The sequence below is a fragment of the Schistocerca serialis genome, unplaced genomic scaffold, assembly GCF_023864345.2.
Source record: "Schistocerca serialis cubense isolate TAMUIC-IGC-003099 unplaced genomic scaffold, iqSchSeri2.2 HiC_scaffold_1226, whole genome shotgun sequence".
NCBI classification, from domain to species: domain Eukaryota; kingdom Metazoa; phylum Arthropoda; class Insecta; order Orthoptera; family Acrididae; genus Schistocerca; species Schistocerca serialis.
In genome coordinates, this window is record NW_026047432.1 from 37501 (window position 1) to 47500 (window position 10000).

The 10000-nt window shown below is 58.9% G+C and overlaps 2 non-coding genes and 1 pseudogene across 2 annotated transcripts; all 3 read left to right on the plus strand.

The window, feature by feature from the left end:
* Positions 1 to 2445: 2445 nt before the first annotated feature.
* On the plus strand, positions 2446 to 4354 carry LOC126436094 (small subunit ribosomal RNA). Its single transcript, XR_007580417.1, has one exon. It is a non-coding gene; the product is annotated as a small subunit ribosomal RNA (ribosomal RNA).
* Positions 4355 to 4705: 351 nt separating this feature from the next.
* LOC126436108 (5.8S ribosomal RNA) lies at positions 4706 to 4860 on the plus strand. Its single transcript, XR_007580430.1, has one exon. It is a non-coding gene; the product is annotated as a 5.8S ribosomal RNA (ribosomal RNA).
* A 188-nt stretch (positions 4861 to 5048) lies between these two features.
* LOC126436071 (large subunit ribosomal RNA) overlaps positions 5049 to 10000 on the plus strand; it is a 7947-nt pseudogene continuing 2995 nt past the window's right edge.

Genomic DNA, 10000 nt, shown 5'->3' on the forward strand with positions numbered 1-10000 from the left:
CTAACCTACGTTGCGCCTTAACCTAACCTAATTTGTGCCTTAACCTAACCTAATTTGTGCCTTAACGTAACCCATGTTGTGCCTTAACGTAACCCATGTTGTGCCTTAACGTAACCCATGTTGTGCCTTAACGTAACCCATGTTGTGCCTTAACGTAACCCATGTTGTGCCTTAACGTAACCCATGTTGTGCCTTAACGTAACCCATGTTGTGCCTTAACGTAACCCATGTTGTGCCTTAACCTAACCCATGTTGTGCCTTAACCTAACCCATGTTGTGCCTTAACCTAACCCATGTTGTGCCTTAACCTAACCCATGTTGTGCCTTAACGTAACCCATGTTGTGCCTTAACGTAACCCATGTTGTGCCTTAACCTAACCCATGTTGTGCCTTAACCTAACCCATGTTGTGCCTTAACCTAACCCATGTTGTGCCTTAACCTAACCCATGTTGTGCCTTAACCTAACCCATGTTGTGCCTTAACCTAACCCATGTTGTGCCTTAACCTAACCCATGTTGTGCCTTAACCTAACCTATAATGTGCCTTAACCTAACCTATAATGTGCCTTAACCTAACCTAAAGTGCGCCGTAACCTAAACTATATTGCGCCTTAACCTGACGCACGTTGTCGCTGAACCTGCTCTGTAATTGTTATGCAACCCGTTAAATTGGTGTAGTGTTGCCTAACCGCAACCCTCGCAATATAGTTCCCTACTCGCACTGCCCGGTCCCCTGTGTATCGCGTCATGTTAAACACCTTGCAGGTGTTGCTGACTTTCCACATGCTCCTGCTATACACTGTAGTGTGGATAGCAGCAGGACGTACATGCCGCCCCCCCCCCCTTCCCCCCTGCCTTCGCAAGCTGGTCGGTGAGAAGTTTGCATGTTCAATGCCCTTCGCATGCCGACGTACTCAGCCTACGTTGTGGTACGGCCTGTCACCTGTCCGCCGATGTACGCAAAACCCACAAACTGTACTGCACATTGGTCCGTATGTACTGAATGATACATCGTGGCACATGTGACCGTATGACGACTGCGCCTAGCAACGGCGGACCATACAGTCCAAATATTGTGCACGCAGCTACGTGTCGTCTCCCTATAAGAGCTGGATTGCAGTGTGGTACGCCATACAGACGTGTGGGAGGAACGGACGCCCTGGATGGCGATCAGCATGAGCAGTCTGTTGATGTAGTGGAGCGTGTATTCGGACGTAGTCGTCTCTTCTCACACACCGTGATAGCATGTTGCACCGCGTTCCACATCTGCGACATGCTGCAGAGGCGGGCTGACAGTCGTTCGCGCAATGGACACCGCATACGTACGGGGTCTACCTTCCACGTGTTCTCTAGGCGTGCACATGTTGTTGCGTCTATGTGGGCAGACGTAGTGTGTTGTGACACCTGACACAGGCATGCAATACTCGTTGCAAATGGCGATGGACGTGTACGTTTGCTGGTGACGTTACGCAAATGAACAACTGGTAACCCGTTGTGGTGCGGTTGTTCTCGCTAGAGGTGAATCAGTGTTGGCGACGATCGGTCGAGCTATTAACCGGTTGTTTCAGGGAGACCCACCATGCCCACGAACGTGAAAGGGGACCCACCATGCCCACGAACGTGAAAGGGGGATCTGGGTGTGAGGCGATACGCGGCGGTGGCTGGGTGGGACCGTCCCCGGCCGGTGAGGGGGGGCCGCCCGGCGTGCTGGCAGCGCGGTGCGTGGGCGCACGCGCCACAGCCGGCTGGTGGGGGCGGCCAGTGGCAGGCGCGCCGGCCGACGGACGCGGCAGGCGGCGCAGCTGCGCGCCGGCGCCCCCTGCTCGCGGCGCCTTGCGGCCAAAGTAGGTCCTCGCGGGCCCGGTGCGAAGCGCGGTGGCCATCTGCAGTGTGCTGGTCCGATTGAGGACTTTGTGCGCTGAGGATGCGCCGCCGCCCGGCGCTCGGCGCCGCGACGCCGTCTGCTGCTCGGTCGCCCCAGCGGTTCTCGCAGGTGGTTTGTATCGCAGCTGTGCGGACGTGTTGGCGCGTGCGCTGTGCTGGGAGAGTTCGCTTCGGCACCCAAGTGGGGCTTTTGTCCTTCTGTGGCGCTGGCGTTGGAGCTGCCGGTCACCGTAGGTGGCGCGTGTTGTCTCCCGCCGGCAATGCCACGACAGCACGCTCCCGGGCCTCTGTCGGCAGCGGCAAGCTCAGTTGGGAGCACGGGTGGTCGCACCTAAAGCGTCTACTCGCCTAACTCCGGGCGATTGCGCCTCTCTCGAACCCGACCAAGTACTTAGGACGGCGCTGCGCGCCGCCGGGACCTGAGAGGGTTTCGAGGTGTGTTGTGCAGGGGAGCTCAGCCTCCTCCTGTTTGCAGAATAATTGAGCGGACGCTTGCGTGTTCGCGCGGGCCCCCGGGACACACTCCCGGGCGGCCGGCTGCTCAGCTCTAGTTGACGCAGCTCCCTGGTTGATCCTGCCAGTAGTCATATGCTTGTCTCAAAGATTAAGCCATGCATGTCTCAGTACAAGCCGCATTAAGGTGAAACCGCGAATGGCTCATTAAATCAGTTATGGTTCCTTAGATCGTACCCACGTTACTTGGATAACTGTGGTAATTCTAGAGCTAATACATGCAAACAGAGTCCCGACCAGAGATGGAAGGGACGCTTTTATTAGATCAAAACCAATCGGTCGGCTCGTCCGGTCCGTTTGCCTTGGTGACTCTGAATAACTTTGGGCTGATCGCACGGTCCTCGTACCGGCGACGCATCTTTCAAATGTCTGCCTTATCAACTGTCGATGGTAGGTTCTGCGCCTACCATGGTTGTAACGGGTAACGGGGAATCAGGGTTCGATTCCGGAGAGGGAGCCTGAGAAACGGCTACCACATCCAAGGAAGGCAGCAGGCGCGCAAATTACCCACTCCCGGCACGGGGAGGTAGTGACGAAAAATAACGATACGGGACTCATCCGAGGCCCCGTAATCGGAATGAGTACACTTTAAATCCTTTAACGAGTATCTATTGGAGGGCAAGTCTGGTGCCAGCAGCCGCGGTAATTCCAGCTCCAATAGCGTATATTAAAGTTGTTGCGGTTAAAAAGCTCGTAGTTGGATTTGTGTCCCACGCTGTTGGTTCACCGCCCGTCGGTGTTTAACTGGCATGTATCGTGGGACGTCCTGCCGGTGGGGCGAGCCGAAGGCGTGCGACCGCCTCGTGCGTGCTCGTGCGTCCCGAGGCGGACCCCGTTGAAATCCTACCAGGGTGCTCTTTATTGAGTGTCTCGGTGGGCCGGCACGTTTACTTTGAACAAATTAGAGTGCTTAAAGCAGGCAAGCCCGCCTGAATACTGTGTGCATGGAATAATGGAATAGGACCTCGGTTCTATTTTGTTGGTTTTCGGAACCCGAGGTAATGATTAATAGGGACAGGCGGGGGCATTCGTATTGCGACGTTAGAGGTGAAATTCTTGGATCGTCGCAAGACGAACAGAAGCGAAAGCATTTGCCAAGTATGTTTTCATTAATCAAGAACGAAAGTTAGAGGTTCGAAGGCGATCAGATACCGCCCTAGTTCTAACCATAAACGATGCCAGCCAGCGATCCGCCGCAGTTCCTCCGATGACTCGGCGGGCAGCCTCCGGGAAACCAAAGCTTTTGGGTTCCGGGGGAAGTATGGTTGCAAAGCTGAAACTTAAAGGAATTGACGGAAGGGCACCACCAGGAGTGGAGCCTGCGGCTTAATTTGACTCAACACGGGAAACCTCACCAGGCCCGGACACCGGAAGGATTGACAGATTGATAGCTCTTTCTTGATTCGGTGGGTGGTGGTGCATGGCCGTTCTTAGTTGGTGGAGCGATTTGTCTGGTTAATTCCGATAACGAACGAGACTCTAGCCTGCTAACTAGTCGCGTGACATCCTTCGTGCTGTCAGCGATTACTTTTCTTCTTAGAGGGACAGGCGGCTTCTAGCCGCACGAGATTGAGCAATAACAGGTCTGTGATGCCCTTAGATGTTCTGGGCCGCACGCGCGCTACACTGAAGGAATCAGCGTGTCTTCCTAGGCCGAAAGGTCGGGGTAACCCGCTGAACCTCCTTCGTGCTAGGGATTGGGGCTTGCAATTGTTCCCCATGAACGAGGAATTCCCAGTAAGCGCGAGTCATAAGCTCGCGTTGATTACGTCCCTGCCCTTTGTACACACCGCCCGTCGCTACTACCGATTGAATGATTTAGTGAGGTCTTCGGACTGGTACGCGGCATTGACTCTGTCGTTGCCGATGCTACCGGAAAGATGACCAAACTTGATCATTTAGAGGAAGTAAAAGTCGTAACAAGGTTTCCGTAGGTGAACCTGCGGAAGGATCATTACCGACTAGACTGCATGTCTTTCGATGTGCGTGTCGTGTCGCGCAACACGCTACCTGTACGGCTCGCAGTAGCTGTGCGCCGCGTGCGGAACCACGCGTTCGTCTCAAAACTAACGGCAATGTTGTGTGGTACGAGCGCTGAAGCGCTGGAGCGGCTGGCCTGCGGCACCTGGCGCCTGGCGCCGGTTTTGAATGACTTTCGCCCGAGTGCCTGTCCGCTCCGGTGTGGAGCCGTACGACGCCCATCGGCCGTGAGGCCGTTGGACACTGAACGCTGGAACAGGGGCCGCCACACGCCTCAGTCCCGCCTATGCAACTGTCTTGAAAGAGATAGTGGAAACTACGAAAAGATCACCCAGGACGGTGGATCACTCGGCTCGTGGGTCGATGAAGAACGCAGCAAATTGCGCGTCGACATGTGAACTGCAGGACACATGAACATCGACGTTTCGAACGCACATTGCGGTCCATGGATTCCGTTCCCGGGCCACGTCTGGCTGAGGGTCGGCTACGTATACTGAAGCGCGCGGCGTTTGCCCCGCTTCGCAGACCTGGGAGTGTCGTGGCCGCCTGTGGGGCCGGCCGCGTCTCCTTAAACGTGCGATGCGCGCCCGTCGCCTGGCGGTTCGCATACCGGTACTTACTCGGTAGCGTGCACAGCCGGCTGGCGGTGTGGCGTGCGACACCTCGTACAACGACCTCAGAGCAGGCGAGACTACCCGCTGAATTTAAGCATATTACTAAGCGGAGGAAAAGAAACTAACAAGGATTCCCCCAGTAGCGGCGAGCGAACAGGGAAGAGTCCAGCACCGAACCCCGCAGGCTGCCGCCTGTCGTGGCATGTGGTGTTTGGGAGGGTCCACTACCCCGACGCCTCGCGCCGAGCCCAAGTCCAACTTGAATGAGGCCACGGCCCGTAGAGGGTGCCAGGCCCGTAGCGGCCGGTGCGAGCGTCGGCGGGACCTCTCCTTCGAGTCGGGTTGCTTGAGAGTGCAGCTCCAAGTGGGTGGTAAACTCCATCTGAGACTAAATATGACCACGAGACCGATAGCGAACAAGTACCGTGAGGGAAAGTTGAAAAGAACTTTGAAGAGAGAGTTCAAAAGTACGTGAAACCGTTCTGGGGTAAACGTGAGAAGTCCGAAAGGTCGAACGGGTGAGATTCACGCCCATCCGGCCACTGGCCTCCGCCCTCGGCAGATGGGGCCGGCCGCCCGCGCGGAGCAATCCGCGGCGGGGTCGTGTCCGGTTGCCTTTCCACTCGCCGCGGGGTGGGGCCGTTCCGGTGTGCGGTGGGCCGCACTTCTCCCCTAGTAGGACGTCGCGACCCGCTGGGTGCCGGCCTACGGCCCGGGTGCGCAGCCTGTCCTTCCGCGGGCCTCGGTTCGCGTCTGTTGGGCAGAGCCCCGGTGTCCTGGCTGGCTGCCCGGCGGTATATCTGGAGGAGTCGATTCGCCCCTTTGGGCGCTCGGGCTCCTGGCAAGCGCGCGCGGTTCTTCCCGGATGACGGACCTACCTGGCCCGGCCCCGGACCCGCGCCGCTGTTGGCTCGGGATGCTCTCGGGCGGAATAATCGCTCCCGTCAGCGGCGCTTCAGCTTTGGACAATTTCACGACCCGTCTTGAAACACGGACCAAGGAGTCTAACATGTGCGCGAGTCATTGGGCTGTACGAAACCTAAAGGCGTAATGAAAGTGAAGGTCTCGCCTTGCGCGGGCCGAGGGAGGATGGGGCTTCCCCGCCCTTCACGGGGCGGCGGCCTCCGCACTCCCGGGGCGTCTCGTCCTCATTGCGAGGTGAGGCGCACCTAGAGCGTACACGTTGGGACCCGAAAGATGGTGAACTATGCCTGGCCAGGACGAAGTCAGGGGAAACCCTGATGGAGGTCCGTAGCGATTCTGACGTGCAAATCGATCGTCGGAGCTGGGTATAGGGGCGAAAGACTAATCGAACCATCTAGTAGCTGGTTCCCTCCGAAGTTTCCCTCAGGATAGCTGGTGCTCGTACGAGTCTCATCCGGTAAAGCGAATGATTAGAGGCCTTGGGGCCGAAACGACCTCAACCTATTCTCAAACTTTAAATGGGTGAGATCTCCGGCTTGCTTGATATGCTGAAGCCGCGAGCAAACGACTCGGATCGGAGTGCCAAGTGGGCCACTTTTGGTAAGCAGAACTGGCGCTGTGGGATGAACCAAACGCCGAGTTAAGGCGCCCGAATCGACGCTCATGGGAAACCATGAAAGGCGTTGGTTGCTTAAGACAGCAGGACGGTGGCCATGGAAGTCGGAATCCGCTAAGGAGTGTGTAACAACTCACCTGCCGAAGCAACTAGCCCTGAAAATGGATGGCGCTGAAGCGTCGTGCCTATACTCGGCCGTCAGTCTGGCAGTCATGGCCGGTCCTTGCGGCCGGCCGCGAAGCCCTGACGAGTAGGAGGGTCGCGGCGGTGGGCGCAGAAGGGTCTGGGCGTGAGCCTGCCTGGAGCCGCCGTCGGTGCAGATCTTGGTGGTAGTAGCAAATACTCCAGCGAGGCCCTGGAGGGCTGACGCGGAGAAGGGTTTCGTGTGAACAGCCGTTGCACACGAGTCAGTCGATCCTAAGCCCTAGGAGAAATCCGATGTTGATGGGGGCCGTCATAGCATGATGCACTTTGTGCTGGCCCCCGTTGGGCGAAAGGGAATCCGGTTCCTATTCCGGAACCCGGCAGCGGAACCGATACAAGTCGGGCCCCTCTTTTAGAGATGCTCGTCGGGGTAACCCAAAAGGACCCGGAGACGCCGTCGGGAGATCGGGGAAGAGTTTTCTTTTCTGCATGAGCGTTCGAGTTCCCTGGAATCCTCTAGCAGGGAGATAGGGTTTGGAACGCGAAGAGCACCGCAGTTGCGGCGGTGTCCCGATCTTCCCCTCGGACCTTGAAAATCCGGGAGAGGGCCACGTGGAGGTGTCGCGCCGGTTCGTACCCATATCCGCAGCAGGTCTCCAAGGTGAAGAGCCTCTAGTCGATAGAATAATGTAGGTAAGGGAAGTCGGCAAATTGGATCCGTAACTTCGGGATAAGGATTGGCTCTGAGGATCGGGGCGTGTCGGGCTTGGTCGGGAAGTGGGTCAGCGCTAACGTGCCGGGCCTGGGCGAGGTGAGTGCCGTAGGGGTGCCGGTAAGTGCGGGCGTTTAGCGCGGGCGTGGTCTGCTCTCGCCGTTGGTCGGCCTCGTGCTGGCCGGCGGTGCAGGATGCGCGCGCCTGCGCGGCGTTCGCGCCCCGGTGCTTCAACCTGCGTGCAGGATCCGAGCTCGGTCCCGTGCCTTGGCCTCCCACGGATCTTCCTTGCTGCGAGGCCGCGTCCGCCTTAGCGTGCTCCTCCGGGGGCGCGCGGGTGCGCGGATTCTCTTCGGCCGCCATTCAACGATCAACTCAGAACTGGCACGGACTGGGGGAATCCGACTGTCTAATTAAAACAAAGCATTGCGATGGCCCTAGCGGGTGTTGACGCAATGTGATTTCTGCCCAGTGCTCTGAATGTCAACGTGAAGAAATTCAAGCAAGCGCGGGTAAACGGCGGGAGTAACTATGACTCTCTTAAGGTGGCCAAGTGGCGGCGGTGTGGCTGCATCCGGACTTGGCTTTTCGAAGTGCGGTCTTGATGTAGTCGTGCTGCTGCTGCGAGGTGCCTTCCTTGGGTTATAGTTACAGGGAGAGTGATGCGCAATACATGGGCCTAGCCCTCTTAGCCTCTCCTCTCCTGCGGTCTTCTCCCCTTCTCGTGGGCCCGCTGATTTTCGCAGAGTGGAAGACCGCACCAGGGGCTTGGGGGGGTTACCAGCCCCCCCTCGCATTATCCCTTTATAGTTGGGGGCAGCCTACAAGAAACAAGAGATGGTGGCCCTTCCGCTGAAGGTGCCACCCCAGCTACCCCAGCACCTATCCGGCCAACCGGCCGTAACGAAAATGCGATAGTTTGTGTAGCTCCCTTTGCTTGCAGTGAGTGCCACCGCACTTTTACCACGAAGAACGGTCTCGGGGTCCATCGCCGCCGCCAACACCTTGCGGCCGCCAACGCTGAGATCGTGACGGAGAGGCATCGCGCGAGGTGGACGGAGGAAGAAGTCCTGTCGCTCGCCAAGGCAGAGGCCGAACTGTTCCTTGAGAGGGACGCCCGGTTCTTCTTCGTTAATCAAGAGCTTATTAGGATGTTCCCCGACCGAACGCTTGAGGCAATCAAGTGCCGACGGCGGCAAGCTGCCCACAAGCAGCTTGTCCGCCAATTCATGGAGGCGCTTGAGATCGGTCGGGGGGAAGAGCCGGCGTCCCGCCGGGGAGCAGCGAGCTCGCTGCCTGACGCGGGCGAGGCCGCTGCGCCGCCCGTCGACGCAGCCGAGGACTTCGCGGCCGACACCACCGGGCCGCCGCCGGAGGGGCCGACTGACGCCGCCATCTGGGAGCATCTGGCGGGGCTACCTGCTTCCGCCCAGCGTTTCTCTGCTCTGGATCGAGTCATTGGTCTGGGGCGGGGCACGCCGCCCGATGTCATCCTGGGCATGCTCCCGGATGCCCTTGCGTCGGTCGGGTCCAGGGGGGAGAGGTTGATCACCAGGGCACAGCGGCCGCGCCAATCATCCAAGCGGCCGCCTGCCGCCCCGCCGCTGCAGAAGCGCAAGCGGCGCCGCTGGGAGTTCGCGCGGACACAGGACGCCTTCCGCAGGTCGCGTGCACGTTGCGTGCGCGGCTTGCTGGACGGCACCCTGCTGCAGCCGCCACCCGACATCCCCGGTCTGCTGGACTTCTGGGCGGACCTCTTCACGAAGAAGCCGATCTCCACCGCTGGCTTCATCCGTGACCGCCTTCTCCCGCACTCGGAGCCTGTCGCTCCTGAGTGCCTATGGGGGCCGGTCACACGTGAGGAGGTCGCTGCTGCCTTGCCGCCCAGGGGATCGGCGGCCGGGCCGGACGGCCTGACTCCAGCGGAGCTGCGGCGCCTGCCGCATGAAGTCCTGGTGAAACTCTTGAACCTCTTCCTCCTGGCCCGCGCCCTCCCCGAGCGTCTGCTTCGCGCCCGGACGTCACTTCTCCCCAAAACGGCTGCACCAACATCCCCCGCTGACTTTCGCCCCATTACGGTCTGCTCGGTGTTGGCGCGGACCTTTCACAAGGTTCTCGCGTCACGCCTGATGCGTGCATGTGCTGTGGACGAACGTCAGCGGGCATTCATCCCCCGGGATGGGATGTTGGAGAACACCTTCATCTTGGACACTGCTCTCACCGACGCAGTCCGCTCCTGTCGCTCTGTTTTTGTGGCATCGATCGACGTCTCTAAAGCGTTCGATTCGGTGGACCATGCTGCCCTCCGCCCCGTGCTGAGGGCTCATGGCCTGCCGGATTGCTTTATTGAGTACGTCGAAAGGTGTTACGAGGGTAGCACGACAGTGATAGCGGGCGGCGCCGACGTGGGCGTGCCCCTGCAGCCGGCAAGGGGTGTGCGTCAGGGTGACCCCCTCTCCCCCCTCCTTTTCAATTTTGCGGTGGACTATGTTTTGAGTCAACTTCCCTCCCACATCGGAGCTCGGATCCTCGGCCGCAGAGTCAACGCTGCGGCCTTCGCAGATGACGTCCTGCTTTTTGCATCGACCGCGAGGGGATTGCAGTCCCTCATCG